The following is a 12,876-nucleotide window of genomic DNA, read 5'->3' on the forward strand; positions in this document are numbered from 1 at the left end:
TGTTGTGTTCTGGGGGTGCTGTGGTGCAGCAGGCTACAGCGCCCGTACCATATATGGGTCCGAGTGGCCACGGGGACCCAGGTTCGAATCCGACCTGCGGTCATTTTCCGATCCCACCCCATCTCTCTCTCCCACTTGCTTCCTGTCTCACTCTCCACTGTCCTGTCAGAATAAAGGCAAGAAAGCCCCCCTCCCAAAAAAGAATGTTGTGTTCTATGCATTTGCCAGTAGGTGGCGATAGCACACTAATGATAGTCAGTGTACCCTGAAGCCTTGTTTTGGTTTACACAATGTTGGCTGCTGGAAGAAGGCTAATTAGATTCCTGGGCTCAAAATTCACCAACCTTTTGGAGTGCAAGTAGAATAGAATTATGGGAGAAACTTCCATGTGAATGAGCACTGTTTCCACATTTGATGGTCCCCATGTGGACACAGTCAAGGCTTAACTTGCCCCAGAGGAGGCTGAGTGAGGGTAGGTGAGAAATTGCCTCAGAGAAGGTTGAGTGGGGGTAGGGAGGAGGTGTGAAATTGAAATCTCAATTGCTTATGTGCTGGGTAATTTTAGGGTAGATGTGATCACTGATCAGATCTATTGCATTTCTGATGTGGAAATAGATTAATTAATTGTAAGTCTTCCTAAACCCAATAAACACCAAAATGCATTTTCATTTAACAAAGTGGTCAAAACATGGAGCCTACATCCCACTTCATAAACAAGGTGTTCAAACACAAAACATGGAGCCTACATCCCACTTCATAAACAAGGTGTTCAAACACAAAACATGGAGCCTACATCCCACTTCATAAACAAGGTGGTCAAAACATGGAGCCTACATCCCACTTCATAAACAAGGTGTTCAAAACATGGAGCCTACATCCCACTTCATAAACAAGGTGTTCAAACACAAAACATGGAGCCTACATCCCACTTCAGTGGCGCCGGCAGGCGTAATCCTGTACGCACTGTGCGTACAATTTTTTCACAGCTTTATTCCTATGAAATCATTCAATATTAGCCTACAACAATAAAAAACAAAAACACTTGTGTGACAACTAGCCTATATTTATTGACTCATGTGCAATCTGAATATTGGCATTATTCCGAATAAAACCGGAATATGGTGTGCATGGAAATCATAGACTATAAAATATGAAAACGTAGCATTGTCATGCCTTGGCCTGTGTGGCATGGCTTTGCAATAGTCAATTCTGACGCTTAAAAACACAACGTTGAATTCAATTATAGGATAATAGCCTAAATCATTCAGTCATGAAAAGAAAACAACAGCAGCAGCTTCATTTTTTTCAGGCGTTTAACCGTAACGTTAAAAGACGCACTGTTCTTAGCAGTGATGCTGACACTGACAGCAGCGAGAGATTGTCCTCTATGGTCACGGTCTACACATGTTTAAAATGTTTCCTCTGTACGCTTATTTAAAAAAAATAAAGCACTGTTTGGAACAAGGATTCAGTTAATGCGTAGAGCAGAGGTTGTCAACCTTTTTGGGGCTAAGGCGCGTCATGACGAATAGGGTTGGTGCGGGTGTTAAAAATCCTTGACTGCGTAGGCTTGTCATCTAAAAGTTTGGGAAAACCAAAACAGCAGTACAATGTATTTAGAGTGTTGTGAGCAAATCGTTATTGTTAGTAGATTACCATAACTGTGTTTTTCTCTATCGCAAATTGTGACAAACTTGTTTTTTTCTTTCCCTTTTTCCCGGGTTGGGCAGTGAAGTTAATGCGCATAAGGTATGTTTACCTAATTTGAGCCAGAGCCCCTGCTCTGTAACGGTATTCCTGTCCTTCCCAAACTGCGTTTAAATAGTGTGTTTAGCAACCAGAATTTTCAAAAAATTCCCGGGGGAGAAATCTCCCTCATCCCAGAACTTTTAAAAAGCTTGAAACACCCCTATAGCCCACGTAGCCTGCAGCCAGTGTTGTAAAAGTTAGATGCTTCATGCGGTATTTGATAAGGGATGACACTCTACCGTTTTTAAATTGTCCTAAACTTGTTGAGAGAATTGCTTTAAAACTTAACTGTTACCATGTTGTTGCTTTGGTTAAAAATGTGTCAGCCAAATGTAATGTAATGTAATGTAATAATGGTGTAGGCATATCTGATTAAGACCCAAAGAGTGGTTGAGACATACTTATTAAATTACACTGGGAGAAAAGAAGACTATCTTCACTTTTTCCCTTTGCAACTGTCAAAGAAATCCCATAAACACAGGAAGGCCTAGGGTAGCCTACATCAGATGGCCTAAAGATTAGGCTCTTCTGCATAGCATTAAGTGATTTGCATGCAGTAATTTGAACACTGACTTTGATCTAGCCTACTTTGGCTATTTAAAGGTAATTTATTGCCAAAACATCACACAATATAAATGAGCTATAACAAACAATAAAGGACTTAATCACACACAAACTTCTATTTTACTGACTACAAAAATAATAATTATGTAGGAAGTTTAGAAGTTTGAAACCCAGAATTGACCAAGTGCACCAAATTCAACACAAATGACTCAATACACTTGGAGGAGGCCTGCGTCCTTTCTTTTCCAGATATTTTAGGATTTGGATATCGCTTCAGTATCGAGTATCAAGATATTTATGGCAGGTATTGTATCGAAGTCATAATTTTGGTATCGTGATAACTATGCCAGACCCACTCTGTTTTCTAGATGTCGAGGATCGGAGGCTCTACCACCACAACAAGTGATGCTGCTCAATGGCATATTAGAAGAGCACATTATCAAGCTCTAGTATGGAGGCAAGCACACATACCAAATCCAGTGTCACTAGAAGTAAAATGTTTTTTACTTGACGGTTGTTGCTGACGGTAGATGCAATTCTGCATTAGGCTAATTGCCGCTATCTAAGTTCATATGTACTGTAGGATATATTCTGAGTTGAAGGTTATCTGTGCAATTTGTTATTGTGATGAAATGCATTAAACACCACAAGTGACTCACTATGTTAACAATAAAAATATGGTTGTGTTTTGATTAGAATTTCCGAGTTTATTACATGTTAACTGTAATCATGTTCCCATTAAATACGTTAATAAACTATAGTATGGCTTCTTTAATGCTCAAACATGTATTTAGAGAACACTTTTATTTGGTTTTAGTGATTACTTTTGAAATCAACCCAATTTAGGGAAAAATAAGCAAAAATATCGCAATTTCATGTTAAAATGCTGATTATGCAGCTTAGAACTGAGAATTGAGCTTGGTAAACAAAATATTCAGAATCAGCACCCTCAAATTAGGTAAGAAGGGTGATTTACCAACTTTTCCTCAAATTTGCTGTCAAAAGTTATCTTCTGTGAAGCTGCTCTCCCTCTATGATAGCAGCCCAGTTGTTGTTTGAAATTGACAATCTTCTCGAGGTTGGAAGAGCCGACATTTTAATGTCTTTAGCTAAACACAAAAGGCACTTAATTTGGTATAAGAGCCCATCACTCCAACATGAGTCAGCAAACATTGATTGTAAATACGGCCAGGGCTGCTCATCTTCGTCTCCTCCACAAACCATGGTTTTCACTTTGTGTGAATGATGCTATTTTCTGTGACTTTTGAAATTCAACCGTGGGTTCTTTGAAGGAGAAACGAGAACGTGCACCTGTCCTGAATTACATAAATCTGGCTTCACATAGGAGCTCCTACTCACCCTAGATTGGTGTTAATGTCTGTGTGTGTGTGTGTGTGTGTGTGAGTGTGTGTGTGTGTGAGAGAGAGAGAGAGAGTTTGATTTTCTCCTTCACTTGCATGAGGAGGAGTGTATGTTCAGTAAATGCTGACATTTCAGACTCCACAGGCGCTTTTATCCAAAGTGACCCACAGAATCAGGAATAACATTCATTACATCAGCCGATACTATTACTAAATGTCTAAATAGCAAATCATGCAAACAAATAAATTCAGTTAAGTTTCACCGTTGGTCAAATATAGCGTAATATAAGCTTTTGAACACAATGCCATTGAGTAAGAATGATGAAACGTCATCAATTGGAGGCCACAAGCCAAAAGAAAATGATGTTTATGACCTTTATTTTTGTTGTAACTTCCCAAAAGACTTAATCATTTGCAGCAGAAAGTAAGACATTTATTCCGAGAAATTCTGAGTTTTGTTTATTATTTTGGTTTTTAAAAAACATTCCATTCCATGTAAAAAATGAACATGAATTTGTTCAATCAGCCATTATGAGATACCTTGTCATTGGCATAGTCATGCAGAGTTGATATCATGGGCGGACTGGCCATCTGGCATACCGGGCATTTTCCCGGTGGGCCGACGCACCTTTTGGGCCGATAGAATAGGCTATATAATTTAATTATTTTGGCCAACGATCGGCCCAAACGAAGGACAATCAGCGGCCCATTGGTTACATTTCAATATTGACACTGGACTGATCCCCCACCCCTCCCATTTTGGCTCAGAGCCAGGATTCTGTGAGCGCATCAAAAGTTAATCGAACATGCCTACACGAAATTGCGGCGGGTGCCGGTAGTAACAATTGTGCAAAATGGACACCAATGTAGAAGCTTCAATACAATATAGCAAGTAGGCTAGCATATGTCAGCAACATGTTGAAGTTCGTTGAGTTTGAACGAGGATATACAGAGCAAGGGACAGTGAGCAGGTGGTGGAGAGTGCGAGCCTAGTTGAGGCTACATGAGAACTCAGTGGTGGAGCAGGTAGGCTGTGACATGCCATGCTGACTATGATGATTATGGTGACTTATTAATTGCGATAATGTAATGATATGGTTGCCTAATGATAACATAGTAAAGCCGTGCTGTGATTATGATAACAAATAGCGCAACTTAAATTTTCTAAATGAATGATTTGCAAACCCGGACAGCAAAATAGTGTCAAATCGACGTTAATTGTTGGCAGTGGCGCAAAAAGTGGGTATGCGCTATATGCGCCGCATAGGGGCGCAGCTCCATGGGGGCGCCAAAGCGATGGTAAAAAAAATAAAATAATATATTTGGTATTTTCTATATGTAGCTACTGCTGTCCGTTTCTAAATCATTTCAACATTTTATCAATGTTCTATAACATTTTAGAGGACTAACAGGCTAGTCCTCTAGGTAGGTAGGTAGGTAGGCGCCCTATCTCATAAGATTCCATCATAGAATTTTGACATAGAAGAGGGAGTGGGGCGCGGTGAGCGCTGGGCGAGCAGATAGGCCTACGAGTGAGTTGCCGTCTATGGAAAAAGATGGATACAGCAAAAAAATTGTTGTTGACGACTAAAAATAGAAAAAGAAAGAGTGAAAAGGAGATGGCATGTCAAGGGATGCAACAGCAGGTAAATAAGTGGACGGTGAAAGGCAACAGGTAGGATTTAAAGTGATGACGTCTGTACTTAGAGGCTTGCAAATATGAATGTTAACAGACTACTAACTAGCGTTTGTTAAGCAATACCGATTGAAACATAGCCTATTCCATTCAGATAGCTAGGTGGCTACCATGCTCATACTGCACTTTTAATGGCCAACTGCAAACAGAAATGTCATGCTAGCAGCAACTCATTACATGTTTCCATATCCTAACAATCAAGGCTCCTTGTAATAACTTAATATTGTGTTGTCAATGTGGTGCAAACAAACAAGGCTAGAGTGCCTATCAGCCTTATCCATTGTGAGCAATAGCTGGCAAAAGGACATTATGAGAACCGTTTAGACTCTCTTAAAGTGACAATGCACCATTTATCAATACTTATCAAGTATAACATCAAGTTAAACATCAAATTGGCAGCATTTCTTTAAAAACATATTCAATAGACACTAATGCACAGTAATAGTGTAAATTATTGGCCTTTTGTTTTGCTTTAGTTGTTTGTGTTTTTATTTATTTTTTTTTTGGGGGGGGGGGGGCGGGGGGCGCCAATATTGTTGTTGCATACCCCTCAAAAATCTGTAGCTGCGCCCCTGATTGTTGGTCAGATTGATCAGTTTCCGTCAGACGCCCAAAATTCGATGGCATGAGTGGTGGTTCTATCTTGGGAAGGTTATCATGGTAAAGAAGGGACAAAAGACTGTAGACTGACGGAAATGTAGGTTACAAAACGTCACGTCATGCACAAGCCAACTAAGCTACAGTATATATAACCTATAGGCCTAGGTCAGACACTAAAGACAATTAGTTCATGTAGCTGTACTGTTCCAAAATGTACCAGCAATGTAGGTAGGAAGTATAGCCTACAGGAATAAAATATTTCCAGCAACAGCCCTGTTTATTTTGTGTTGTTTCAGTTGTCCTACAGTGATAACATGGTATAAATTACATTAATGTCTAAGACAATCTGGGTAATTTAACTCTTTACACATAGGCTTCAGTAATTTTTGGTGCTGCTGTCAATTGTAGCCCATTGAATAATTTGAAATGAAGCAGAAACTCTTCTTTAATAATTGCTTGTTAGACTACTTGAATATGGAGATCGTATGCTCCATGCCTACCTCTGATCAGTCAGAGAGATAACCAATGAGGCCTATATCACTTTCAGTGCTCCATGACAGTTGAAAAGATATGCATATTTAAAGGAGCCGTATGTAAGAAAAATATTTCAATTAATCATAAAATGGCCCTGATATTTCACTAGACATGAAGAAATCATGTTCATTTCAAATACTTATATCACTGACAACAGTAGTCCGGCCAGGATATTGTCATTTAAAAAGTGAAGTTGCAGCCCTCAACTGATGTTGATGTTGTGTTTTGTCATGTCATGTTGTGTTTTGGCCTGATGCGCCACCCTCCACCTATCTACTAATCACGAAGTCAGTAGTGTTTCGCCATCCGGGTTGGCAACCTCAAGTCAGGGGGGAGGGGGAGGGGATACACCGCTCTTCAGTATTTTGAAAGTGATTGCAGTACCAGTTTTGGCCACAATCTTACATATGGTTCCTTTAAGTGTAATGCAAAGATTTTGTATTTAATTAGGTGTGCCCGACCGATTTGAGGGCCGCTTGGGCCAAATATGCCAGGGCCGATTTTTGGTGCCAGTCCGCCCCTGGTTGATATTATATCAACACACATATTCTACACACTTATTTACAATGATAGAATAACATTTCCAAAATCACAAAGCTTTTCTCATAGTAATAGTTATAAGAGTTTTTGCATCACAACTTTCAGTTGTAGTTTTATACAGTATGTTTGATCTCATTAGGTGTCATATCAGCCATTTTGTTTTATTTAGGATCAAACAATGAGTATGGCATTCTATGGCACTTCCCATGTGGAAGTAGATTAAACTTTTGATTCAAAGACTTCCCAAACCGAAAACACCAAAAGACTTATGCAGTTTCACCATTTTGTGTGCACATACATGTTTCGGTAAATCTTGTCTGATCTCATGAGGTGTAATATCAGCCATTTTGTTTTATTTAGGATCAAACAATGAGTATCTCAGTGTTGGATACAATTTCAGGGTAAATGTGAAATGTTGAAATCTATGACACTTCCCATGTGGAAGTAGATTAAACATTTGATTCAAAGACTTCCCAAACCGAAAACACCAAAAGACTTATGCAGTTTTACCATTTTGTGTGCACATACATGTTTCGGTAAATCTTGACTTCAATATTATTAAAATACCATTTCAGTCTAATCAGTTATGTTGATATTTACCTGTAGTGTGTTTTCTTTAATAGGTCTTAAGAGTTGAGTTTCGACTGAAACTGTTACTCTTGTGTGGATCTTCTGGTGTCGCATTAGATTAGACCTTTGACTGAAGGCCATTCCACAGTCAGAGCACTGATACGGCTTTTCTCCTGTATGCGTACGCTGATGGGTGTTGACTTCTGCTTTGGTCTTGAAACTCTTTCCACAGTCAGTGCACTGAAACGGCTTTTCTCCTGTGTGGATCCTCTGGTGTGTCTTAAGATTAGATATTCGACTAAAGGCCTTTCCACAGTCAGAGCACTGATGTGGCTTTTCTCCTGTGTGGATCCTCTGGTGTTTCAGGAGGGTTGACGCATCACCAAAGGCCTTTCCACATTCAGTGCACTGATACGGCTTTTCTCCTGTGTGGATCCTCTGGTGTTTCTTTAGATGGGAACTTTGACTAAAGGCCTTACCACATGTAGTACACTGATACGGCTTTTCTCCTGTGTGGATCCTCTGATGTTCCTTGAGATTAGATATTTGACTAAAGGCCTTTCCACAGTCAGTGCACTGATACAGCTTTACTCCTGTGTGGACCTTCTGGTGTTGCATAAGATGAGCCTTTCGACTAAAGGCCTGTCCACAGTCAGAGCACTGATACGGCTTTTCTCCTGTATGTGTAGGCTGATGGTTGTTGACTTCTGCTTTGGTCTTGAAACTCTTCCCACAGTTAGTGCACTGATACGGCTTTTCTCCTGTGTGGATCCTCTGGTGTGCCTTAAGAGTAGATATTTGACTAAAGGCCTTTCCACAGTCAGAGCACTGATGTGGCTTTTCTCCTGTGTGGATCCTCTGGTGGTAATTGAGAGAAGAAATTTGACTAAAGGCCTTTCCACAGTCAGTGCACTGAAACGGCTTTTCTCCTGTGTGGACCTTCTGGTGTTTCATTAGATTGGAACTTTGACTAAAGACCTTTCCACAGTCAGTGCACTGAAACGGCTTTTCTCCTGTGTGGATCCTCTGGTGTTTCAGGAAGTTTGACGCTTCACCAAAGGCCTTTCCACAGTCAGAGCACTGATGCAGCTTTTCTCCTGTGTGGATCCTCAGGTGTGACTTTAGATGGCAACTTTGACTAAAGGCCTTTCCACAGTCAGTGCACTGATACGGCTTTACTCCTGTGTGGACCTTCTGGTGTTGCATAAGATGAGCCTTTCGACTAAAGGCCTTTCCACAGTCAGAGCACTGATACGGCTTTTCTCCTGTGTGGATCTTCTGGTGTTCCTTGAGAGTATATTTTTGACTAAAGGCCTTTCCACAGTCAGGGCACTGATACGGCTTTTCTCCTGTATGTGTGCGCTGATGGGTGTTGACCTGAGAACTAGTCTTGAAACTCTTCCCACATGTAGTACACTGATACGGCTTTACTCCTGTGTGGATCTTCTGGTGTGACTTTAGAAGATTCATCTTAGAAAAGGCTTTTCCACACTCAGTACAAAGATGTGCCTTCACCTCAGCATGTCTCATCCCATCTTTCTGAATAATTTCTCTGAGATTACAGTCTTCCTCCTGGTTTATTTTAATCAATGGAGACTTTTTGTTTTCCCAGTTTAAGGTTGTTGATAGGAATGTTTCAGACTTGCAGTCATGATCCAGTCCAGGGTTTTCTTTTTCTTTCTGAACTGCAAACAGGTATTCTTGAAGGAAATCATCAAACTCTTCTTCTTTTATCTCCTTCACTGGCATGTGCACCAGTGTTGGTTCAGTAAATCCTGACATTTCAGACTCAAGTTCTGTGATATGAGAGAAATCCAGTCAACTATCAATTGAATAATCAAACAAGTGTAAAGAGCATCCTCTTGCCCACCTCTAAACACGAGAGTTCAGAAATCTGACTCCACTCTGGTGTCTATATAATGCTTTTTCTCTCTGACCCATTGGGTCAATCTAACCAATCAGTGACAGGAACCTTTATGATTTAAATTAGAATGATAGAGCATCCAATGGGATGGGCCACAAATGCACTTGCAGACACTCCACAAACGAGGGTAGTTGGAGGTGTGAAATGAAAGGTGGGGGGAGAAGGAGGGGGTTGTGGGTAATTAAGAAAGAAAGCTTCCATGCCTATTTTTGTAGGTGTGTATGTTGAGAGCAGAGGTGGACACACTTTTTGGCTCAAGGGCCACATTGGGTCTTGAACCTATTTGAACCTAAGTAAACTAAACTGAAAATAAAAGAAACAAATGTTTGGTTTGAGTTGATGCCGAACCCTCTAATTGGCCAAGGTCTTTTTAAAGTTTGGATAGATGTCAAGAAAGACCTTAGTAGCTTGACACGGTTGTGATATAATTTGTCTGATTCAGGCTAAAATGAGCAGCAGGTACACAAACCATAAGACTGTTGTGTTCTGGGGGTGCTGTGGTGCAGCAGGCTACAGCGCCCGTACCATATATGGGTCCGAGTGGCCACGGGGACCCAGGTTGGAATCTGACCTGCGGTCATTTCCCGATCCCACCCCATCTCTATATCCCACTTGCTTCCTGTCTCACTCTCCACTGTCCTGTCCGAATAAAGGCAAAAAAGCCCCCCTCCCAAAAAAGAATGTTGTGTTCTATGCATTTGCCAGTAGGTGGCGATAGCACACTAATGAAAGTCAGTGTACCCTGAAGCCTTGTTTTGGTTTACACAATGTTGGGTGCCGGAAGAAGGCTAATTAGATTCCTGGGCTCAAAATTCACCAGCCTTTTGGAGTGCAAGTAGAAGAGAATTATGGGAGAAACTTCCATGTGAATGAGCACTGTTTACACATTTGATGCTCCTCATGTGGACAGTCAAGACTTGCCCCAGAGGAGGCTGAGTGGGGGTAGGGAGGAGGTGTGAAATTGCCCCAGAGGAGGCTGAGTGGGGCTAGGGAGGAGGTGTGAAATTGCCCCAGAGGAGGTTGAGTGGGGATAGGGAGGAGGTGTGAAATTGCCCCAGAGGAGGTTGAGTGAGGGTGGGGAGATGTGAAATTGCCCTAGAGGAAGTTGAGTGGGGGTGGGGAGAAGTGAAACTGCCCTAGAGGAGGTTGAGTGGGGGTGGGGAGATGTGAAATTGCCCCAGAGGAGGTTAAGTGGGGGTGGGGAGGAGGTGTGAAATTGAAATCTCAATTGCTTATGTGCTGGGTACAATTTTAGGGTAGGTGTGATCACTGATCAGATCTATTGCATTTCTGATGTGGAAATAGATTAATTGATTTAAAGTCTTCCTAAACCCAATAAACACCAAAATGCCTTTTCACCTGTTTGTTAATAAACCTTGACTTTCAAATGCAAATTAGAATGTTGGGGCATGAGATGGGAATGGTCATGGATCCAAATTAGAATGATGGGACATGAGATGGGAATGGATATCCTACCCGAACATTACTTTGGTTGTAGTTGAAGTTATCTGTATGAATATAACTTGAGTAAATGTCATAAAGTATGTTAAGTTCACTGTACTAAAGTCAAAGTACACATAAATAGTAAAACAGCCAGCCTTTGGACCTTTTGAATATTATCAAGTTTATCCAGCAACTACTTCATAAACAATTTGTATAGAGCCTAAATAAAAGTGAATGTGGTTAACAAATCAATCAAGCAGTCAGCAATGTGAATATCCTGGAGCTTAAAAACCACCTGAAAACATGGAGCCTACATCCCACTGGTAAACAAGGTGTTCAAAACATGGAGCCTACATCCCACTTCATAAACAATGTGTTCAAAACATGGAGCCTACATTCCACAGGTAAACACAGTGTTCAAAACATGCTGGTCAAACACAAAACATGGAGCCTACATCCCACTTCATAAACAAGGTGTTCAAACACAAAACATGGAGCCTACATCCCACTTCATAAACAAGGTGTTCAAACACAAAACATGGAGCCTACATCCCACTTCATAAACAAGGTGTTCAAACGCAAAACATGGAGCCTACATCCCACTTCATAAACAAGGTGTTCAAAACATGGAGCCTACATCCCACTTCATTAACAAGGTGGTCAAAACATGGAGCCTACATCCCACTTCATAAACAAGGTGTTCAAAACATGGAGCCTACATCCCACTTCATAAACAAGGTGTTCAAAACATGGAGCCTACATCCCACTTCATAAACAAGGTGTTCAAACACAAAACATGGAGCCTACATCCCACTTCATAAACAAGGTGGTCAAAACATGGAGCCTACATCCCACTTCATAAACAAGGTGTTCAAAACATGGAGCCTACATCCCACTTCATAAACAAGGTGTTCAAACACAAAACATGGAGCCTACATCCCACTTCAGTGGCGCCGGCAGGCGTAATCCTGTACGCACTGTGCGTACAATTTTTTCACAGCTTTATTTATGAAATCATTCAATATTAGCCTACAACAATAAAAAACAAAAACACTTGTGTGACAACTAGCCTATATTTATTGACTCATGTGCAATCTGAATATTGGCATGATTCCGAATAAAACCGGAATATGGTGTGCATGGAAATCATAAACTAAAAATAAAATATGAAAACGTAGCATTGTCATGCCTTGGCCTGTGTGGCATGGCTTTGCAATAGTCAATTCTGACGCTTAAAAACACAACGTTGAATTCAATTATAGGATAATAGCCTAAATCATTCAGTCATGAAAAGAAAACAACAGCAGCAGCTTCATTTTTTTCAGGCGTTTAACCGTAACGTTAAAAGACGCACTGTTCTTAGCAGTGATGCTGACACTGACAGCAGCGAGAGATTGTCCTCTATGGTCACGGTCTACACATGTTTAAAATGTTTCCTCTGTACGCTTTTTAAAAAAAAATAAAGCACTGTTTGGAACAAGGATTCAGTTAATGCGTAGAGCAGAGGTTCTCAACCTTTTTGGGGCTAAGGCGCATCATGACGAATAGGGTTGGTGCGGGTGTTAAAAATCCTTGACTGCGTAGGCTTGTCATCTAAAAGTTTGAGAAAACCAAAACAGCAGTGCAATGTATTTAGAGTGTTGTGAGCAAATCGTTATTGTTAGCAGATTACCATAACTGTGTTTTTCTCTATCGCAAATTGCGACAAACTTGTTTTTTTCTTTCCCTTTTTCGCGGGTTGGGCAGTGAAGTTAATGCGCATAAGGTATGTTCACCTAATTTGAGCCAGAGCCCCTGCTCTGTAACAGTATTCCTGTCCTTCCCAAACTGTGTTTAAATAGTGTGTTTAGCAACCAGAATTTTAAAAAAATTCCCGGGGGAGAAATCTCCCTCAT

The 12,876-nt window shown here is 40.8% G+C and overlaps 1 pseudogene; it reads right to left on the minus strand.

Moving 5' to 3' along the window:
- Positions 1–12,876, minus strand: part of LOC143122140 (uncharacterized) — a 78,794-nt pseudogene that overhangs the window by 57,859 nt on the left and 8,059 nt on the right.

Source organism: Alosa pseudoharengus, unplaced genomic scaffold, assembly GCF_046254945.1.
Source record: "Alosa pseudoharengus isolate Yale_2024_CS ecotype anadromous, Long Island Sound unplaced genomic scaffold, YU_APseudo_1.1 YU_APseudo_1.1_scf_1, whole genome shotgun sequence".
NCBI classification, from domain to species: Eukaryota; Metazoa; Chordata; class Actinopteri; order Clupeiformes; family Clupeidae; genus Alosa; species Alosa pseudoharengus.